At 41.4% G+C, this 11,161-nt stretch overlaps 1 pseudogene; it reads left to right on the plus strand.

The window, feature by feature from the left end:
• The first annotated feature begins 1,437 nt into the window (after window positions 1-1,437).
• LOC147708951 (Golgi integral membrane protein 4-like) lies at window positions 1,438-2,538 on the plus strand (annotated as a pseudogene).
• Window positions 2,539-11,161: the final 8,623 nt, after the last annotated feature.

Raw genomic sequence — 11,161 nt, forward strand, 5'->3', positions numbered from 1 at the left:
TCCGTCAGCCCAGCCGCTGTTTCTCGTCCCCAGGCCAGCCGCCGGTAGGCCGCAAAGCTGAGAGCTAAATTTTTCGCTCTGCCCCGGGGCTCACAGTGCTGCCGCCGCCGCGACAGTGATTTAAGGTGGCCCCTCGCTGCCCCATCTGTCCGCGCCACAAGCCCCTAACAATTTGTCACCTGATGGGAGGGGGGGAGATCCTCGGAGGCCAAGCGGAGCCGATCAGTGCTCCTGACCCGCAATGTTGCGCCGTCCGGGCGTCTTGGCCGCCGATCCGCAAAACCGCTATGCAGCGGGATTTAAAGTCTTTATTTGCCGCACCGGAGCCTGCTACGGGGTCATCAGTTACTCCGCCGGTCACCACTGGGGAGGTTTATCTGGGTCTGCAGGCTGCAGCTCAATCTTTAGCCGCGGGTTGAGGAGAGCTTGTTCAATCTGCGGTTATTGTTAACGGCCACGTAGCCACGCCCCCCATCTGTTTCCACATTTAAATAATTTGCTTATGTTGACATTGTTTAAATATAATGTTATGTCAAAACTAAAGGCAACAGATCTCCTGCGTGGACCAAGGAGCCTTCGTTCTGTGACACAAATTTTGCCATCAAACACTCGCCTTTCAGCGGTCTACAGGTGTGAATTTAAATTGAATCCCATGTCCTGACGTTTTCAGGCATTTTGAATCACAGCAAGAGGGAAGACGCATGAACACCTACGCACATAGAGAGCGATTTACATTGTGTGTACCTGAATGAAAGCCCTAAAACTTTGTTCATTCCTATTTGTTTGGATTCCACCTGGCTCGGGACCGCATGATGTGTATGTTTCTGGTACCAGGAGGTGTTCTGTTGTCAGATATGGTGAGAGCATTTGGCTGCACAATGGGTTTAAAACCGGCGATTGTCCCACGGAACTCTGGTCCCTACGGACGCACAGAGTGCAGTGTTGTGAAAAACAGGCCAACTTCCACGGAAAAAGTGATGAGCTTTACTTCGAAGGCCACGTGCATCCTGCAGAACTATTCGCCTGGAAGTCTTTGATAACATGCATCCATTTCTGCCTTGTTCAAGGAGCATCCATCAGAGGCACAGCAGAAGGAATTCCGAACGGCCAGGCGTGCCCAGGAAAGACTCACGCAAAAGGAACACTTGACGGACAGAATACAGAACAAGGTCATACATTGGCTCACAGCAGGTGCAGTGATGTACACACTAGATGACAAAAATGTACTGCTCAGGGTGCAGGCAAACTTAGACATCCAGGGCTGATACTCGTATGGGATGCAAATCGCTTTGAGGTAACCATGTGGCACTGTGAATTCACGGCCCGCGTATGGCTCTTGAGACTGTTAATTGGACATTAAAGTCAAGATGATAAGGGGAGTCCAAGGGCCCAGCCCACGCTGACTAGGAACCAAGCTAGGAACCAAGCTCTCAGGCTATGGGACCCGGGGCCTGTGGATGGCGCAGGCAGAAGGGGATTCTGCAGACATGCCTCTGCTCACTGGCCTTGATGTGCCTGAGGTCCGTGTTCTACTGGAACCAGCACTTACAGGAGAAACTACACAGCTCCGAGAACCTGTCCCTCAAGTTCAAGCAGCAGCAGGAGACGCTCTCTTCCCAGCTGCAAGTGGTACATGAGTACTGGTCCAGACTGGAGCAGTCCTTCCAGAAGGAGCGTGGGGAGCAGAAGAAGACCAAGGAAGATTTTGTAGTATATAAATTAGAAGCTCAAGAAGCCCTGAGTAAAGAGAAGCAAGACGCCATGGACCGCTATGGCGTCCTCAACTCTCAGCACAAGATCCTGAAGAACTTGCATGAAGGAGTGAAGAAGCAGCTCCAGGAATTTTAGGTGCAGCATAACTCTCTAAAGCTGGAAAACCGTCGAGCATCGGAGGGCCACAACATAAAATATGCACAGCTGGAGAAAGAGAACCACGCGCTGAAGCTTCAGGATACAATATCGAAACTAAGGGAAGAAAGTAAAATTCTTCACAAGGCACATGAAGAGGTCCGCTCTCAGCTGCTTGGTGCACAGGAGCAGCTGAATGAGCTCCACCAGCTGAAGGAAGCTCTTCCGAGGATGCCAAGCTTGAAGGAGCTGGGCACAGCCAGGGAGCACCAGCAATTCCAGTTACAGGCCCCACATAAGAAGCGTTGCCAAGCCTTTGAAGCAGAAGTGCAGCATATTCGCAAGCATATTGGCCGACAAGCAAATCCTCTGGAGAAGAAAACCCCAAAGGGTGCTGCCAGTCCACAGAAACTCTCAGGGAAGTGTTGGTAACCCGGACAGGGTCTCTTGAATTTTTGCCATGACCAGCCTTCCCTCTGCAGCTAGCAAAGGATAGAGATGGCTGTGCCTTGCCTTTCTCGAGGACTGTGAATAGCATCGGCTTGACACGAGGATCAGAAGCTTGTGGAGGGCACACCTGGGACTAGAAGGAAGTCTCGTGAGTCTCCAGCAGTTCTGGTGCTACAGGAGAAGTCATTGCAGAAGATGGAGCAGGCCTTCAGGCTCCTCAGTGTTCAAGTACAAAGATAAGCTTTGCTGGTCCTTGCGAAATGCTAAGTGACAACAAGGTCTTCACATCATTTCAAAGGACGATGCCGAGTCATGTGGTCCAGGCCCGGGGGATGATGTGGCTCTTCAAAAGACTGGGGTGGGACTGGATCGCAGTCTTGGGAAGCAGCAATTAATATGGTGAAGATGGACTCTACCATTTCTCCCTCTAAGCCAATGAGATTGGAATCTGCATTGCATATGAAGATTACCTCCCCAGTGATGTTTCTGCAGACTCTGTTAACAAATCTCAGAAGATAATTGGAAAGATCCAGGTTGCTAATGTCAGCGTGGTTGTCTTCTTTTTATCTGAAGATCAGGTCAAGCCCTCTTGGCCATGGCTCTGATGGCTAAACTGAAAATAGTTTGGGTCGCCAGCAGCGGCTGGTCACTCTCCAGCACAATTCACCATATGCCGGGTATATAAAATATTGGCAACATCATTGGCTTAGCAGTCAAGATTCAACCAATAGCAGGACTGGAGGACTACATGAGGAACGTCCTTGGACTCCTGGCTGTACAAGCGAAGCATCCCTCCACAGACCACTCTGCAAGCACTTGCAATGATGGTGCAGAGGCAGACACTAATCGCTGTAAGCATTCCAGAAATCATGCATGGATTGCAGTAATCTCACACCTGCCAACGCCTCGAGGATCCATGACACAATGACACAGAGATTGATGTACGGCATCTACACTGATGTGTATAGCATGGCGCATGCTCTGTACAAGATGCTCTTCTGCAACAGTACCCAGTGCCAGCTCGACCCCTACCCATTTGCTTGGCGACTGCTGAAAGAATTAAAGACCATAACCTTCACCATGAGAAACAGCACCATCTACTGTGATGAATTTGGGAACATGAATATTGGATATGACATTCTAAACTGGACGGTGACAAGAATGCTATGCCTTTCCGCACTGTTTGCAAGTACACCAGAAATCTGACCCTTGATGCTGATCAGATTCAGTGGCACATGATGAGCCAGCTAACAATCTTTGGTAGCCCTGTACTCCAGTGTGTGAGAATGAGCAAGGGACTGTGCAAGCTCTCAATGGAAGAGGCCAAATTAGGAATTTAACAAATATTGTATTCCACTCCATTCTTGCAAGCCAGGTGCTGGAAGCAATATTACTCTATCCCTTGCTGAAGATAGTAGAGGAAAATCTTGTATTCCCGGCCAACCAAGAGAGAGTAATGGAAGCCAGGCTACTCTTCCCCATTTAAAGAGAATCCACTTACTCTCAGCCAGCAGAGAGCTGTGGAAACTACTCCCCCTCTCTCAGTGGAGCATAATGGAAGAAATGCCATCTACTTTCATCAGCGATAGAGTATTGGGTGCTCTTTTATTTTCCCCTTACCAGCAGAGAGTAATGGGAGTCATTGCACACATTTCCACCAGGAAGAGAGCCATGGAAGTCACCCTACTCTTCCTGCTCAAAAGAGAGGAGTAGAATCTTTCTTCTCACTCCAGCCAAGACAGACCAATGAAAGCCAACCACCTCTCCACCCAAAAGGGAACAGTAGCAGCCATGTCACCTTCTTGACCCAGCCATTATACACTCTCCCTTTCTCACCACAAATATCCTTTGATCCTGAGAGGCACCTGTAGTGCCCTTTAATTTCAAGGGAAGCACCGCTGGAGTGGTTTGATCAAACACATTTATTTATTTATAAAGTTTTATGTAGCATGAACATGATCCAGAAGCTCTGGCCTGTTAGCACATCTAGCTATGTCCTCATTGCATTAACCTGATATGGGCTACATAATGAAGACCTCATTACATTTGCTGACTAATGATGCACCATTAGTTGTTAACCACTTGCATGGAGGGATTCTAATATGATGTTGAAGGTCTTTCTGTTACCCTTTCTTTTACATTTTTTTGTCCTGATGTCTCTCAGCGCAGTGGTACACTACACCTCCACTATAGCTTTTAAATACTAAATCTGTTTTACTTACCTTCATGATGGCTATTCCTTCCAGTGTTCAGAGATGGCAGCTGGACTGATGATCATCTCTAAATCTGAGGGCCATAAGCATGATGAAGGTAATGCTCTCCGCCACTCTGTCAAACAGAGTACCGTCTTTCAAATGCTAAATCAGCCCTCAGTAAAGAATAATTATACATGAACTCAGTTTGTGGAATCCCGCACATCTAGTAACCCTGATACTGGTAATAAAACATCAGAAATAAAAAAAGTATATATAATGTTTTATCTTGCAGTTTTCTGAGTTAAAATTGTGGCCATCATTGAGATATGTGAGCTGATTTAATGACAGTTAATCAACAGATGCACTCCTGGTTTTTGTTCAGAGTAAAAAGGTTTTCAACAATGCTCGTAGAAAAGATATGGTGTGCGGCTCGTTGCTTGCTCTACCCCACCGGCACCATTGTAAAACACAGAAAAACGTGGCGCACAATTTCACGCTACCAAACTATCGCACAGCCTTGTACACAGTTTACACAGGAAACCAATTTTGTTTCATCAGAGTCCATTTTAATCCACTTTTGATCCATGTTGCTTTCCAAATCTCTTCTATATTTTCTCTATTCACATCAAAGGTGACATAATTCAACTTTTTTCAAATGCTAAGGAATTGCCCATTCCAGCCTTATTCAAAAGCATGTCGGAATTCCCAGTACATCCAGGACAGCCACAACTTTATTCACCCAATGCCAAGGTACCCCAAACTTAACAGTTGCTTGTGATTATATTTATACTATGTTACAGGCAAGACCTATTGGCTTTGATAATATGTATAATATGTTACAGACAAGACCTATTGGCTTTGCAAGACTTAATGGGTTTGCTAATAATTGGTAGATTTGATATACAACACTAAGTTCAAGAATACAAAGCGAGGAGAAGGAATTAATTCAACATTCACCCAAAAACCTCGGAAATTATGGTAGGAGATTTATATTGCTGTCAGTGTCCCCTTTTATTCACTTGTTCTCATTACAAACATTACCAGGGTACACCTGGACAGCTACACTGTGCACCGTTTTCAAGGCATGATTTTGGGAATATCATGTGATGTGTCGTATCATACTCTCCCCGTTTGCAGTTATATACACTTCAGCAGAGGGGAATAGAACCCTCTGTGTAATTTCATTTTGTGTGCAAATTCTACTAGCATGTTTTATGCTCGGGTAGATTTTTGGTGGTGCCTTTATAAGTTATGGTTAAAGGAATAGGTTTTAAGTATGGTCAAAATCATTGGCTGTTCAAAGTCTATGATTTGTTTGTGTGTTATATTTGTTAATTTGGTGTTTTAAATGTCTTAGTGTTTCATTACAAGTTGCACTGTTTGTTAGGTAACAGAGACTATACTATGAAATGTTTGGATTTTGATATTGAGCAAGTATTGTGTGTATTTATTTGGTTGTTTGGTTGAGGGCTCACCTTAACAGTGCTATTCATCCTTCATGTTTTACATTGAATTAAGGTTAGTACATTTTTATTGATAGCCTATATATTTTCTTTATTGTGGTTGTTTTATAGTAAAAATCTGTTTTTCATGTGTGATTATTAAGTGTTGATGCATGTAACTTCATATATTTAGATGCTATTAATGTTTGCCAACTGTTCTATGTGTTCTGGCAATTAAGTTTTGAGATCTAGTATGCCAGTAATTTAACCTGGTGCATGCTCAGGAACGTTTGGTATAATATTTGTTAGTATTTTTACTGCTGGCTCTTGTTAGTTAAACTCACCTCTTGTAGGTCCTGTAAAATATTTTTGATTTTAGTAATATTAGGTGCATGGTTATGTTCCCTAAGAATTTCAGCTATTTCAGATTTAGTGTTAGTCCTGCTATAACTTCTATTTGAAATAAATGATGCATTTTCAGTGTGCTTTATCACTTGTGGTGCTCTGCTTACTTAAGCCTATCTTCTATATTTTAATGACAGCTTCGTTTTTTGATTTTTATATATTTTCCAGATTCTGACAATTTTCTGTGGCTTTTAGAGTATAGAAAATATTTATTTATAAAAAACTATCTGTAATATACACATTACCTTTTTTACATTGTAGCTACACCTTTTACCTTACAATTTGGATGTTGTATTTTACCTTATTTTAGTTGTAGAACTGTACTTTGCAGGGCAGGTTTGTGTTTTTTTTGGCTCATTTCTCTTTTGTTGCGTGTTAGTTGTGTCTGTTTATTTTTTAATCTAAAATTGAGTTAGGGTATGTTTGTTTTATTTTTTTTTAAATATGTTAAATTGTTATTTTTAATGGAATGTTAGTTTGCTTTTGAGATTTTTTTTATCGAGTAATTTGGTATTTGTGTTTTCGTTTTACTTATACCATATTTTTCCTTCTTTTAGTGGATGCAACTGTAATTTGAAAATATAAACATGTATGCATTGTTTAAATTATTTGTCAATAAAACTTATGGTTTGTTATTTTTTATCAAAAATCTACTTTCAACAATGAATTGTATTGTTGATATTAAGTGAAAATTTACTAGTATTTTCTCAACAGCAGAAATGATATAATGATTTTATTTATATCAAGACAGGTTCATCCAAATGTTGCTTTACATATGCAGTAAAGAAGATAGCTATAGGGTAGTTGTCACTATGCAATGCTAGTCCCAATATGTAGTATATCACATATTTATATATTAAGTAGCCACCTGTTTGAAAGTATAAAACACAGTTCAGAGGTAAATTACTTAAGATAGAAAAATAGTTTCCCCTACATGGCTTAGGCATTTTTCCCTTCCATGTGTCACTTCAGTGATTCAAATCAGTAGCTCAGCCAAAGCAAATTATGCACCCTGTGTAATACATTTCTCTTTTATATGTTTGTTGTGTAAATATGCACTGCAGCCAGCATATGACATTTAACTCTCACACCACTGGTGACATTTCTGCAACGATGTAGATTGACTTTATTGGAGAGTGAAATACACCAGTTGGTTAAAAACTAATTTTTCAGTGCAATTTTAGGGCACAACATATGCGCTGTAGCATTGAATGACAGTATCACAGCCCAAAGAGTCATAATACCAGCACAAATATTGTCAGATACTCCTGGGTGACAACGAAGGAAAGTCAACTTTGCTACAAATGTAGTGACATACAATCTTTGGAAGCACAGTGATACAAAGATCAAGATAAAATAATGTTTTTAGAACAAAAGTTTAAAACTCATAGTGAGATTTGAAACTAAATAATAGTGAAATATATAAAATATCAGATTGGTGAATTAATTCAAGAAATCATTGTCTCAGAATCTACAGTTCCATCAAAAGCACATTTTTCATGTCTTAAAGAAAACATTGCATCCCACATCAAGGCTAGTGACAACATCTAGCCACAGCCGCTTCCTTTCTTCAGGGAACTTTCTTTAGAATTTGCAGGCTGGTAACTACATTACCCGGCATTCATACAGGGATAAGATTAGAAACAAATTTGATTTCAGAGATCTGTACAGGACTTTAGGGACATTTTATGATCACAATTTCCATGGGGATAAGATGCCATGGGGAACTTTCGTCCATTTTCTACACATCTCAGGCCTCCAAAACACAACAAGCAAATCATGTCCTTTAGGTTATCAGGGTGTATAATGATTCACATTTCTAAAAATAGTGAAATAAATAATAATCCAGAAAGAATAATTGTTAATAACGCACTGTTATATTAATTCCAAGAAAGAACAACACTCAACAGTGTACTTATGGCTCCCAAAACGCTACTGCTTTGAGCAAACTAGATAAAGTCAGCAGCAAAGCAGACGTGGGAAATGAAAGCAGAAAGCCATCAATCCTATGTCTATGTAGCTTGCAGTCATGAAGAGAAAATGAGAAATGCTAACCTAGTCTCGAATAAATAACATTTCAAATAAACCTCCTGGTATTTATATGAGTCTCAAGGACAAGGGTTTCCATTTGATTGGGAATATTTATATACGTTATTTAATAATTGTTCTCAAATTTGATCAGTTCTGTAAAGAGCCAGGAGCCAAGTTCTTCAGTTTGATCATTGGCCTTGCATAGGTTCTAAACTACTTTTAAATCATTTTAACAAAAAACTTGATGTGAGATGCCTATCACTTACCTCACATAATAAATTGCTCTGGTTGAATCAAATGTATACACACTTTTATGCATTTCTATAATTTAAGCTTATTTTCTTGTGGATGAAGAAGAACACACAAACTAATGTAAAAATAGTCTGTGAAGAGCTACAATTAAGTATACAATAGTTAAGCCCAAAGTCCATCTAGAAGTACCAGTTTTATATTAGATTTTAAGGATATCGACATAGGGTACATTTACACAAAATGTATGTTAGTGATCAATATACAGACATTGTAATATAGTGAATTATTTCGTAGCATTATTGTGGTTGTTTTATAGTGAAAATTAGTCTTTTATGTGTGATTAGTAAGTGTTGAGGTACCTCTCTATGGTCATATCTAGGTGTTATTTTTTTTTTCTCTGGCTGTTCTGTGTGTTCTGGCAATTCATTTTTAGGATTGGTATGCCAGGGAGTTGGCCTGGGGCTTGTTCAGGAATGTTTGGTATAATATTTGTAAAAAACAATGTTAGTAATCAAGAACAAAAATTGTTTTCTATTTAGATTTACTGTACAGCACATTTACCAAAAGCAAATGTATTTCTTACAAATATTGTTACAAGTATAGTGTGTCAGTAGTAAAAGGAACAAAGCATAAAATAAAATGAAGATCATTTCAGCTAAGAGCCAAATAAAGTGGATTTAATGGCAAAGTACAGAAGGGGACATAGAGTATCTACAATGTTAAAACATGATCTGTGGTCATTGATTATACATATCTGAATGACTGCAGCCTTGTGATAGCTGGACGTAATAAGCTGAACATTCCACAACAGTTAAGCAGCACAAAAGAGAAAGACTAGGATAATTCAACCAAGGATTTGCTTTACGTCACAAAGAGTAATAATCCGGGACCAGCCATCCCAGTATTACTTCAAGTGTTTGAGGACATTAAGAAAGGGAATAAGTCCATCCCTACTAAAAATATTGGTCTCTGCAATGTCTTCAGGAGTCATATTGTAATATGATACATATACCTTTGTGTTCTATTTGTCTTTGATCTTATGATTGCTTCGTGTGTTCTTAGTTGTTCCTTCTTTGCTACCAAATCAAGACAGCTGGTGAATGAACTCTGTCCTTGACCACCACCAAACTCCAATCATATCAGGGCTCATCTGAAGTTTTCACGAGAGGCAGGAGACTGAAGTGTAGGTCCCATTTTCCTGAAAATATGCAGGCTTTAGACATATTACATCGAACCCACACCAATATATATGGTACGGAAGCCCCTGAGCCTTTATTTGATACTTTATGGTAAATTTGTGAGCTCTTACTGATATGATTGTATTCAGACACCAACCAAAGGGAACAGGAGCATATGTGTGCCTACCAACCGTTATAAGTATCCCTGAAGCCCAAACAACCAAAGAACATTGTCGGGTGGCCCCTGGGAACCAGGGCAGTATGAGTGCTACCTTCTGGGTGCTCATGGAGGTCCCTACACAGGCCACTGTACCAGACATGATCTCAACATGCCTCTTCCATAGCGATGAGTGGAGTCGCCCAAGAAGGAGCACAGGGTTGCTTGGTGGATGTTAAATGGCCTCCTTTCACCCCCACAAAGTAGAAGAGGAACTATGCCCCCCAGGTTCAGTACAAATGAGGTGGGTGCAGAAGCCCAAGGTCCTAATGAGAGGTCCCGCTTGGGGCTCCCACTAGTGTGCTCATAAATTTAGCTGCCCAAATGTGTGTGGTGCAGTTACAATTAACTAGTACCTTTTAGATTTGAAACAGTCCTCGTGGCATGGGGGACACCTTAGTCTACAGGTGGTGCAGCGCTGGGCATCAATAGTCACATCTTCAATGGAAGCCTGGGGTTTCTACAGAAACATGTGTGGCTTCAGGCGGGTTCCCTCAGTTCTGGGGTGATTATTCTCAGCGAGTGTGGTTCTGCGACATGCACGCTGCTTTGGATGCACCCACAGTGAATTTGATGACAGAGGATTGCCATACTCAGAGTCCCTTGGCAAGGAATTGATGATGTATAGTCTTTTATGGTTGTAGGAGTATGATCAAACAGCGGGAAAGACAGCAAGCCTTTGCAGAACACTTGAGGGCATAAGAGGTGGCAGCAGGCAGCATGCCAGCACATAAAAGCATGTTGCAAGGTAGCAGTACATCATGCAGGTCAGCAGCCAGCAGGTCAACAAAGCAAAGCAGTTAGCAAAATGGCGGTTCCTCCTGGTAGCTTCGCAGTCCTCTGACAATATGAAGATGTAGAGTCAGCAGCATCTGGTTATAAGTCTCATGTAGCATCTAAAAGCATGGGGTCAGAGACCCTGTATTTATATTCACAAATGCCTTTTATGTTGTGGTGACTTCAAAACACCCCTTAGAAGTTCACGAATGATGTCTTTCAGCCCAGCCCTGGCTCCAGATGTTGAGAAGGGGGCAAATTAGCACTTTGTGTGAGGAAAGACACAACCTATTTAAAGTTAATTGTGAACCGACTCTCCCTCTTCCAACCCAATAAGACTATCAGTATGCAGATGAATGCAAATGT

This window comes from Lissotriton vulgaris, chromosome 6, assembly GCF_964263255.1.
Source record: "Lissotriton vulgaris chromosome 6, aLisVul1.2, whole genome shotgun sequence".
In the NCBI taxonomy this organism is placed as follows: Eukaryota; Metazoa; Chordata; class Amphibia; order Caudata; family Salamandridae; genus Lissotriton; species Lissotriton vulgaris.